This window comes from Bombus terrestris, chromosome 3 (genome assembly GCF_910591885.1).
Source record: "Bombus terrestris chromosome 3, iyBomTerr1.2, whole genome shotgun sequence".
Taxonomy (NCBI): Eukaryota; Metazoa; Arthropoda; class Insecta; order Hymenoptera; family Apidae; genus Bombus; species Bombus terrestris.
The window spans coordinates 5,696,854-5,709,441 of record NC_063271.1 but is presented as its reverse complement, the minus strand read 5'-3'; the positions used below and the strand labels follow the sequence as shown (position 1 = coordinate 5,709,441).

Below are 12,588 nucleotides of genomic sequence, written 5' to 3'. Positions count from 1 at the left end.
CCTACAGCTGTAACGCAATTAACAGAGGGATATTCTTATGCGATAATGTCTGCCCGTTAACTACGTTTCCATCCCTTTCTTAACGTTAATCTCCAGTCTAAACGGTTAATACCGTGCGCCCTTTATTTTAATTCTCCAGACTTACGGAAAAACTCTGTCTTTCCGCTGCTACTTACAACAAACCAACATTTATATAATTGAAATTCTTCATCGTAATAACGCATTCATTGTTACTAAAATTAGGATTAGCGATAGAGTTACGAGCGAATATTATATCGTACAACATACTGCACATATTTGTCTATTAAATAAACTTGTAAACCGACTAATCGGATAACCAATAATCATCAATACATATACAACCTTTTAAATTGATATCAAACAGGGATGCATGGTAAGATATAAATTGCGCGCAAAAGCTACCGATTATTGCAAACTAAACCTTCATAGATTTACAATTAAGCCCGCATAGTGTCATTTTCTTTTATTTTACACGCTATACGACTGTTTATACGTGCAATATGTTACGAAGACTTTTAGCGCTTTCCAACGGTGTACACAGTAAAGAGAGAGAGAGAGAGAGAGAGAGAGAGAGAGAGCGGAAGAGAGGGAAGAAAAAAGGAGAGAACGCAGGAATTCTCCGCAATGGCGTGGAGGTACCAAGCATAATTTTCCACATGAATGCACTGCCGACTCGTCGCTTTTTCCTAATGACTGTCTTAATTAATATCCACCTAGGCGCGGTTGCGTCAAGCTGTCTGTACGCGATCGCGACCTTGTCGTCCCCTCTTCGTACCACGGATAATTTTCCGCGCGAATGACCGAACTTCACTCTCGTTCGTCGTCGGCGAGCCGTTGGCCGTCCTCGCTGCTCTTTTTTCCACCTTCTGCGTTCGACGTCAGTCGGTGTCGAGGGCCTTTACACGACTCAAGCAGACCTCGTGCGGATGACAAAATGCTAAAATTGCCGCGCTTCCGTGACGCTGTTCTATCGCGCCATTCAAAGCGATTATCGATCTTTCGATAAGTATTCCATTAAAATTAGAAGTTGGTCTCTGAACTTTGAACAAGCAATCGCATCTTTAGATTCTAAATTTTCACGATGTTCGTTGGACGAATTGTATCTGTGGTTCTTTGAGTTTCAATCGCGTTTCGCGAGAGCGTGGTGAGCTTCGTCGTGGTTCATTGAAACATTCGCGAAACGCAGGAATAAAATGCAACGTATTATCAAAAGCACGATGGAAGCTCGAAGAACTGGAAATATGTGTGTCGTTCATTTGCATCGTTAACGTTACTTAACGTACCAGACGTATGCTAGTAAAGGAAAGAATATTTAGAGCATCGAAAGAAACAGGTTGTTGAGAGTACAAAACGGTGTATGGGAAGTACGAGCAAGCAGGGAATGTTTGCTCTCAGCTGTGTGCCAACTCGTTCGTTGCTTGTACGCTCTCAATGCGCGTAACTGATTTCTCCCATGGAAAAGAAGCTAAAGCCAGTTTATCTTAGTTTATATTCGCAGAGTTATTCGTTAAAGATATCAAATAGCAATTCGTAAGAATACCTTCGCGTTATTATAGTCTATGGGTTGGTAAAACAGCAACGAAGAAACGTAAATTAATTTTTACAGAGTTTGAAAAATCAACGAACCTTTGAACGTATCATTTCTCTGGTAAACCGACGATACGAATCGTACATTCGATCGACGCGAGGATGAATCAAAAGAACGCCTTCAGTCGGCCCTCAAAATTGACAATTTTTTAAATACAACGGCTACAGAAAGTATTTGCACGTATCTTCCAATAAAGCGTTATTTTTTTATCAGGATTCACGTTTCATTTTCGTAGTATGAAATTTTTGTAATCGTGTGAAAGCATTACTAAACGATACGAAATTTAATATACTCGGATCTAATTAATTAGTATGTAAATACTACGATAAACATGAATGATGAGCAAATACTTTTTCTAATCACCGTGCGTTACTCTTCTGGCGATCTTGACGATAAGTCCATCCACCCTACTAACGATAGGTCCATCCACCATACCAACGATAGGTCCGTACCAACGATAGATGCGAAAGTGAAACGAAATTATGGTCTCGGCGGATTTTCTTTTGCGGGAGACAAAAGCGTGTGGCTAACTGGTCTCAGCAAAGCTGCCGCTAAATGGTCGAGGTTTTCCAGCGGTGGTTTCGTTCCCTACTCCTCTCGGACGAGTGGTAAGCTACACAGACGAAGACGAAGAGATTTTGGGTGTCGAGTGAGCCACGCCCCGGCCATGAGGACGAGATGATACCATTTTGCAACCCTCTTGGTAGCTGGCTGAATCCCTCGGGACCACCTCCGTCCCTCCGTTGCGTAGATAATTAAAGATACAACGCCTACCTCTCGCAACAGGCCGAAGAGAGGGCATTCTCTGCTGCAAGATCCGGCAACACTCGGAGGGTGAGAAAGCGCTAAATTGGCTTACGCGCGCAGAATCTTGCCATGCGTCATACAACGTTCCTTTACCGCGAAAACTTCTGCCTGGATGAGGATTCCACGCTGCGGCTTTCCCAAAATCCCTGTCGAATTTTCGCTGCCTCGGTCGATTATTTCTTTTGCTAAATTTACCGAAAAATATGTAGATGCGTACGGCGAAGCTCTGTCTCCTCTTGCGACATAGAAACAGTTGGCAAAAGCGATCGCTGCCTTTCGAAGGGTTAGCTGTACATTTTAGTACGCTGGGCTGTATTAAACCGATATGCTTTCTCGTCTGCTTCTGTTTCGTTCTGTACGAAGGTTTTGCGAACTTAGTCGACTCGTAGACAATTTACACACACGAGAGCAATTGAAAAAGATCAGTCACATATTGGGAGAACTATTTTTTGAAAATTAAATTTGCACGCGAAGTTCTCCTGGAAAATATTTACGTCAGAAATATCGATTTCTTAAAAGCGTTCGCACAACTTTATGGATTTGTCAGATATTGCTCATATCTCTGGATCAAATGAATCGCTCCCTTTTTTAGCTTCGTTGTATTAAAGTACACCCTTCCAACCATTAAATAACATCAAAATCGGAAAATCAAGCAAATTATACTTATCTATACTGTAATCTTTATTTATTGAAAGTTAAGTCCTAGTTGAAAAGGAAAGAACCTATAAAAATACTCAGATATTCGCTGTTGTATCTTACACACCGTTACTGATCATGAAAAATATCATCAAAATATATTTCAACAAAACCCGTCTTTCTTGCAAGAAGTGTCCCTTCCTTAAAGTCTATCAAATGTTCGTTCCATACCTACGTACGATATGTCAGTAGACTATCGTCAGATTATCTATCGTACGCGAATATTGCCAGTTCCATAGTCTTAGAGGACAGGAAGAATATACGCTTAATGGGGAATGGAGAATGGAGAAAGGCACGGTAAGATCTCGCGAGTGTCAACGTAAAAATTATTGCATAAGGGAGAGGAACGTGGGGTGAAAAGCCGACTTGGGGATGCGTACCTTGCCTCGTGTGAATGCCCTTCGAGCGTATTTGCACGGTCAGGCATCGATTAGCCATTCGAGGATCGACCTAACCATCGTTCCGGAATTGCCTCGATATCTCCGTGAATGCTTCTCTCAGGCACTCTGCCCTCGATGCGAGTTTCTCGCAACATATTGAGCATACAGAGAACAGGAGGGTGGTTATCGTTGTAGCATCGATATCGCGAATACGACTCGAGATATCGTCATGAGACAATTTCATACGACTGTTCGTTTCGCTTCGATTAGAGTCGAGTTTTATGCCCGTGGACGCGCGGATCGTTCAACGACGAGACGCTCTCCTCGAATACGAGAATTCTCTGGAAGTAAAGTTTCATTTTGGGCTTCCAGATTTCGTTCGACGCAACACTTAATAACCATCGAGACAGAGTTTACAGCCCTGTTACCAAAATTATTAACTAGCGAGCTATGGATTAAGTAGAAGCTGCTTCCAGAGGATCTACGAAGATCTATTCAACCTCGTAGATGATAGGTCTTCCGATAATGGAATTTATGAATATCTTAGTCAACGTGCGTGAACATTTGTCGTCGAATTCTAACCGCTGATTATGCAAATTAAACATTTAGCGCTAGAATTATCGACGATTAAACGTATAAGACTTTGCATCAACTACGAAAGAATACACTCGAGGCAAGCTTTTATCCATATACCATGTACAATACAATAATAATTAACATGTATAATATTTTAGAAACAGTTGTTCAAAGTCCCGAATACTGCATCGTTGTAAAGATATGATATCGTTATGAAAAATCAAAAATTGGTCATGGCGACTCTAGTAGTTCTGACGTTAAATTCTCGTTCGGCTGAATAAATATAAAACATGTTTCGTGATCTATGAAAACGATTTTTGAAAAAATGCGATTTATTGAACCATCTGGACGAAGGTCTGAGGTTATTTTTTAAATCGTGTACACAAAAGTAGGGAAGTTGAGGAGTGATGAGATAAGGTGCTCCCCAAGTTTTTCGCGTTGCCGAATTTTCCGCGCCCATGCCCACGTGCCACGATAAGCCTTTAATCGAAGATTAATATTACCGGGGTTGTTTGGTAGAACCCCTGTCACGCATCGCGATTAAGGGCAGACCTTACGTGCCGTGAGCTATTCTTTCTCTCTTCTGCAGATTTCTTTCCACATTTGCCTTTCTTTACGTTTCTTTCGGCGTATCATAAATACGCAATATCCTTTCCTCATCTTCTAATCTTCATTCTCTTAAATCTTTATACATATGTTTCTTTGTATTAGGTCGTCCAAAGAGTTTCTTTCGTTTTATAAGGAAATAACGAACGCACAACATTTCTCGTTTTATATTATTTTATCGAACTACGTGTGATCCATTTTGTTCTATCAAAATAAAGATCACAACGTTCGGCAGATTAGGTTTCATGCTTGTATAAAGATGCGCCGTTGTAAAAGACGTGTCTGTAAAAGAAAGACACTTTTCGAACAACCTAATGCATATATCGGCTCATTCGTCGAAAGTTCTATCTGCCTGTTTTTAATCAGAAGTTCGACATGGAAAAAGAGGAAAGTATCATGAGTTCAACCATCAACGTATTGCCTTTATATCTTTATCACAATTCCTGTCAATATAGATAATTTCACGATCATTCTACTCGTGTCGTTTTAGTGACACGTGCTCTTACTATTTTTTTCAATAAAAAACAAACAGTTCCTGAGCTAAGAAAACTTTATCTTTTCTTTTTTTTTTTTTTTTATTAAATGTAATTTCAATGGCAGTTTCGTTTAAAGTGCCGATTTACAACGAGAAATAGTTGTCACGAAACTAGCACATTTCCTCTGGTAATTTGAATATCAGGCTCGTAGGAGCGAGAGATATATAAGGAAATTCCGGTATCGCGATAGGTGAATAAAGGCGGTCATAAATCAAAAGCCGATATTAATTGCCATATCAACACTAGGGTGAAATGTTTACATATGCACCCCGGCTATTTCACTAATTATTCCCTTCTTAAATATCTCATAAATCATCGTGCAATTAGTGATAAGTACTTACGTGTAGAATTGTACGACGTATTTACGTGAAACTAGACACTGACTGTAGGACACGTAATGACACTATTACCATTAATGTGTACGTCCTTGAAATTTCGATCAAAGGCTTTTCGTGTCCCTAATATCACTCGTTATCGTATTACCTGCTTTAGGGGCCAAGGCATAAGAAGGAAATTGAACTCATATCGAACTAGTAGTTAAATAACGATCAAATATCGTGCACGAAAATCTTTCCGTGCGTATAACTTAATTTATAGGTATAATTATGCGCGTGAAAATTTAATATACCTAAGTAATTCTCCAACGCTCGAAAATAAACGACAATCGTCTATAAGGTGGAGGAGAAACGCGTCGATTATCAATAATTTGTTGTTATGAATAAAATATACTGTCTCGCTTCACTGGAACAGCTGAATAACAGATTCAGTGAATTTTAACTCGCAATGGAATTACTAAGTAAACTTTACCCATGAAACTTCGAATCTTCTGAATTTGATCGTTCCATTACCCCCTCTCGTCTTAGTCAAGGTTACGAAGTTCTAAACTTATCGCGCTATCGAGTCTTCTTTACCCCTTTACCCTCGCGCGCAGCACATTATTATGCATTCCCCGCGCTACCAAACTACAACTTTAATCATATTAAAACTAACGTCGGTCCCTTAACATGATAATATTATGAATATTACTGGGAATTAGGATAAACTTCGAAGTAGATCGGACATCAACCCTCCAATCTTTTTCGACAGATTTCTGTAACTTCTCGTTAGACGTATGTCTATCGCTACAACGTGATTTCTTTTGATTTTGCCAAGTTGTAAGAAAGCGTTGTTCATATATGGAACCCTGAAAGTTGTCCAACTTAAGCCCTCTTTCGCTCCCACTTTCCTCCTCGATTTCTTCCACTCTTTTCTGTTCTCACTTTCGTTGTCGTAAGAATTGAGAATCAATACCAGTGGAGTTTCTGCAACTTTACGCGAGGCCTGCGGGGGAGGGGGAGGGGGTGGGACCACCCGTGCTTCTAGAATTCGGGGAAGGGGGGGGTGTTTCCTGGATATTTATGTGACAGCAGCTGTAACGTTCCAACCCCAGGGCTCGTTGGCTGGTTGGCTCAGGCTGTTTCAAATTCTAAGCCCTAATACCGCTTCTTTGGGGTACCTCGGGAAATATCGCGAGCCAAAGCAAGAAAAAAGAAAGATTCCACGTGCTACTCACCCCAGCGTGACATCATTTTGCTAAGAATGTATCGAAGAACCGTACATTTCTAGCTCTTAGAACGCTGTTAGTAAATCATCGTTGTACGTAGATAATTTCTGCCGCGATATATTAACCTGTGTCGTGATCCTGAAATTTACCGCAGTGATGTTATATCGCATCGTAAATAAAAATGATGCGACGACAATTTGAGGAAAATTATTGCACGATATAAAGGGAAACTAGCGTCCTTAATAACTGTAATTCTAATATTTTACGTTGTAATGTACAGTTGTGCAAACGATTAGAAAATCTGTATCGTAAATGAGGCGGAACAAGCGAAGTTTTATGTAGTTGTTATATACTGTCGATATTCAGTGTACTTTTGTACTTCATGTACAATCTGTTCATAATTTTCAATTAAAAGTAATAGCAGAGATAATGGCGAACCCATGTATAGCGATATATTCGTAAAGGGAGAACAGCGCTTTGAGTCTCGATTGGGAAGACTTACTGTAAGAGTTTCGTATTCTATTTCAAACTTATAGAACCGACGCTTCTCAGTATTGTACGATAAGCTATTGTAATCTAAAAATCACATTTATCGAGTTATCGATGATATTGTATATTAAAAATATCGTATGCTCGTTACGATGGTCGAACAAGAAGAACAAGTAGTATAAGTTAATCTATAGTCAGACGTCCAACGATAAATCTCCCATTGTCTGTACTAGTAAGTAGAAAATATTGCCAATGAAAATAATTATCTAGAACGGTGATATTAGTAATATCATTTCATTTTGTCATCGTTCGAGATGAAACACGAGGGGCAAAAAATGAAAGAATGTAGGGAATTAATAAAAAGGCAGGTTGTCGTTATCAGCGGTTACACATACGCATGAATTATCGTATCGCTTTGTGCAAGAGAAAGTAACGAGCAAAAAGCGGTCTGCGTGTAAATTCTCGAAAGTTTTGCTGGAAGGCGAAGGGAGAGCTAGTGAAGGCATGCGTGATACTATGTAACGTAAGGGTGGAGAGTCGAGAAGGGTATGAAAGGCAAAGGAAAGATAGTGGCCAGCCATAAAACCGAATGATACTGTCCTTTCCTATGTTATAACGAGTCTTCGATACTCGAGTTTCGTTTACCCACTTGTTCGCGTGTTAATGGCCATTGGAGAACACGAAATGAAAAATTGAATATTAGTGGCAGATAAACACGCTACAGGATCAAGGATCAAGATCAATTAATTCTCGGCGGTTTCTGACGTACGGCGGCATCGACGTACACGTGCGTGAGCGCAATCTTGTTCAAACAATTAGTCTTTCTACGAGACGTTGAAACGCACGGTTGTTCCTTTGAAATGCTCGTCGGAGGAAATGAGTGCGCGCATTTAGGCCGATAATATTTTTTCGCCGATCTTACCAAGCTGGAACGTTGACAATAAAATTATTACTCTATGAATTTGTTGTCGTTCAAATATTAAAGTTTATTGTATAAACTAAAATATGTTGAAATTCTTTTTCAAAATACATTATCCAACTTCGACGAGAGCTTCGTCGACGGCTTTCGATGCGAAAGCGAGAAAAAAAGCGTTACAAGACGATTAATCTTGTCACGGTTAATTTCGTTTTAATTCGTTCGGCGATTCAACCGTAAATCAAACGGTATGTCTAGGTCCGTGATATCAAACGGGACGAAATTCGTCAACACCGGATCCGCGACTGCTAATGCGGTTTCCTCCGTCACAGGGAGCGGAAAGTGAAACGAGACGTCCTGGTGAATAAGCGAAACGAGAGAAAAAGCAAAAGCTGGCGACACGCGGAACGATCCCCTTGAAAGTTTAAAGTCAACTTTCGCTTTTCCAGCGTCGATCCACTGGTAATGCCCTCCTGCTCGGCGTGCCGTTCTCCATTCCCCTATCTCCAGGAGTCAAGGTAATACTCGGCCGCAATAAACGCGGCTCACGGACTAAACTTTTCCTGGAACGGGACGCGCATGATCTAACAGCCACGTGGGAAAATCCGCCCCCTCGCTTCGTGCCGTTTCGTCGACGTGAAAACGCTGTATCGCGAGGGGGCGCATCGTTTTCTGCCGTTTCATAGAACAGGACCGTTTTCTCTTTTTCCCTTTCTTTTTTTATTCCTCTCTCGAGTACGTGACCGAGAATTCGGATTTGATTTCACTTCGACACTAGGTTTAGACGCTAACAGATCCTTTCAACCGATACTTGCAACGTATTTTTTAGAAACTCGTCCAGTCTTATCTTCATCTGTTAACTATTATTTCATCGTATTTTAATATGATAGATTATCGTTAAAATCTGTTACTTCTCTACTCGGTAAGCTGTTACTGATTTCTAGCTTGGTAACGTCACGTGTCCGGGTCACCATTGTACTTCCGTTGCAGTATATTTTGTCCTATTATATGAATTTCAACCTACATTTCTATATGGATAGAGAAAAGACATTTCGACTATAGTTATGACAAAATTGCTTTCTGCCAGATGGTATTCTATGACGTGCTCCTTTTTTGGGAAAGCCGCAGGTAGTTTGAACGTGGAGGGTGCGCGCGTGCGGGACAAAAGTTTCTCGGTGCTTTGAATTAATGGCAAATCCATAGTGGGAGCAGAGCGCGCGTAAGCTCGGCCCGACCTTGCCTCGCAAGCGCGATCTTCCGCTCGCGTTTAGTGCTTCGAAAGCTCCATCTCTCGAGATACGTCGGTAAACTACGTCGGAAACTTAACTCTCTTCTGCACGAACGTACCTTATCCATCGAGCTTTTGACCGTCGTCGATAAACGTGTTTCACATGGAATAATTATATTTTGAAATTACATTGTCCATAATAAAATATTATTTATTCGAATTTATATTTTTAACAATACAAACAAACAGAGATTTGTTTCATCTGTTAAATATCGTAACGAGTTCTTTGATTGGGATAATTTATATACTTTTGGATATCATGCGCATCGTGTACATTTTTGCATCGTTGAATTTCCCATAACCGCGTAAAAGTTCGCAGTTTTACAATAAACAAAAGTAAATCAATTTCACAAAAATTTGCTTCATTAAATCGAAACACGTTGATAATATTCGTTTGTCGCTATTACAAATTTCATAACTAAATTACCCAAGATTTTATTATTATTATCGATCAATGAACTTTGAAGGAACGAAGTTTCTTGTGCAACAATCTGGTACTGGAGATCTATAGTCTGAAACACTAGTCAAGCTAATTATTCCGATCGTGATGTATCACTCTAATCACGTACAAAGGGCGCAGCCTGGAAGGCACGTTTCCTATTAAGGCTCGTTTGCCTCCCAGATTCAATTTACTCGTTCGATCACGGCAATATTGTAGTTGGAATTGTATAATATTCGATGCGTTTACGCGAGCAAAGCATGAGCTAAATGATGCATGCACGCGTGCACAGCTTAAGCTGATTCAAGGGGATGAGAAGGGGAGGGAATTGGCAAGCGATGCAGAGTATCACGGGGGATGCTTATTCCTGTGTGCAACACACGGGGGTGCAAGCTTAATCTTCGGACGAGCCAGGCGGGTAACCTATAACGGGATGTGTCGGGATTATAAGTTGTAAGCTTCGACCCGCGAAATCCCATTCGTTAATACACGAGCTTGTGGTCAACCCGCAAGTGGATCGAGATTTTTTGTTGTTCGACCAGCTCTCTTTTGCGTGCGAACCTCAGGGATTATCTTTATCGCGACAGCGTTGATGAAAGTATTAAGCAATTTTAATGATAAATTTCTTAGCGGTGTTTAATTCTCTAACCCTTAAACGCGTGATCTTCTCCAAATGGATTGAACGTTTCTTAAATCGATCGAGTAACAATAAAATATTTTAAAAGGGATAACAATGATAAAAAAAAATAAGACGAATTATTAAAAATAATAGAATTATTAAATATAGAATTATTAATAATAGAAGATTAATAGAATTATTAGAAATAATAAAATAAGAATAAAAAATAAGATGTCCTGTCGTTATATTATATTATGCGGTTGTATAACAGCTAAGAGTAATTTGTTTCATGGATAAAGCTGGAAAATTAAGTTAACGCATTGAACCTCAGAGGGAAAGGAACGAATTCACGTCTAGACGAAGAAGGGTTGGCTTATTCTCAAAAGTAATGATTTAAGACCTATTTGGCACGGATCGTTTATTTCCTGAAAATTCCAGGCCAGGGAGGACTTTGTTTCAGTGGGGAAGTTTGATTCATTCTTGGAGTATGACTAGCTTCCTCAGTATGAGTCACGTTTTCAATTAAAAATTACTGTTCTGTCATCATGGAAATTAAACCATCTTGTTAAATTTTTTTTTAATTAGGAAGAACATATTCCTTTCGTCATATTAAAAAAAAAAAAAAAAAAAAAAAAAAAAAAAAAAAAATGATAACGAGCTACTGTTTGTTTCATGAATCTGTTCGAGATATACTATGGTTTCTCATATTTGTGGATTACATTTTATGATGTTTCTGTCCCCGTGATCGGGGAATGGCAATGGACGTAGTTTGATGGAGGAGACCACGATGTTGGCGCTGAAGGTCCATTATGCTACCGCGATCCCTCGCAAAATCGACGTCAAAATATATCCCACGCAATCCTGCGTAGCATGAACCCTTCATTTTCAACGCTTAAGCGCGCATACTGAATTTCCAATATTTTTCATTAAACTTATACTCTAACCGATAATAATTACATAGATACTACATTATCTAGGCTTTAAATAAAGAGAAATATAATTTGAAATCGTCAATCGTACGACAAACAACATTTTACGAAATTAAAAGAAGACAATTATCCATAAAACTAGCGTTAAAACATTTTAAGATATTACGCGTTTATACATAGTTAAAAATGCACCAACGCAATTTACAAAACGTGTCCGTATCGGTCTCCTATTTTTACGGTCCAGATGAAGAGTTAGGGGATGTGCCTTGTGGTGACTGGTTCGTGGTGTGGGGTTTCAAGACCCTGTTACGGCTGCCGGGTAGACCGATGAGATTTTATCCAAATGATATTCATGGGCAGCGCGCATTACGCTACGAAAACAATAAGATGGAACCCGTCAGATAAGCAGAAGTATCTATTATCACTGACTGAACTAGCGATAATATACTTTTAAAACTGCATTCGAATACTGAAATTTCTTATTTGCTCTTCCCTTGCGTTTTAATATATTTACATTTTAACATACTTTGATCGGAAAAAATCTCATTAATTAAACACATAAAAGGAAAGGTAAAATATAAATATTTATTGCGTACATTTAATTGTGTATATCTATACGTATATACTCATTCTTTACATTTAATTTTCATGAACATCATAATGAAATTCACACATCTTTTTTTCATCAGTTTTTGTTCTCGTTGATTAGAATCTCCATTATGCTCTGTCAAATAAAATTGTTTCTATTCCATTGCGCACTGCCTGGATATAACAGTAACCGTTTCTCTCAACACATGTTTGAACGAAAGGGTTTACATAGCGGTAGACGGACGTGTCTTGTGGAATTCATAACAACGTATTGGTAAGAACGAGTGTTGCTCGTTGCAATATGGTACGATCATGCACCAACCCCGTAGCCGAATGTAATTAGTTTTTAGCCCCAAAGCTATGATAGGGGGCTGGACTAGGCGCCTAGGGTCCCATGGACTTTTCCATGTGCACCCACTTATACTCCTAGCGCCCGATCTAACGCTGGAGGGTGGTTGTGTGCCTAGGGGTGGTTTCAGTTTGCCCGAGGCACCCTCGGCAAGTGCATCTATTGTCTGAGTGCAAGAACCCAAAAATACGCTTATCTGTTTCATTGACGGCCGAGTC

At 39.7% G+C, this 12,588-nt stretch overlaps 1 protein-coding gene across 1 annotated transcript in view; it reads left to right on the top strand.

Annotated features, from left to right (window-relative positions):
- Window positions 1-12,588, top strand: part of LOC100643922 (protein sickie) — a 190,922-nt gene that overhangs the window by 10,986 nt on the left and 167,348 nt on the right. The gene's annotated exons all lie outside the window — the stretch shown is intronic.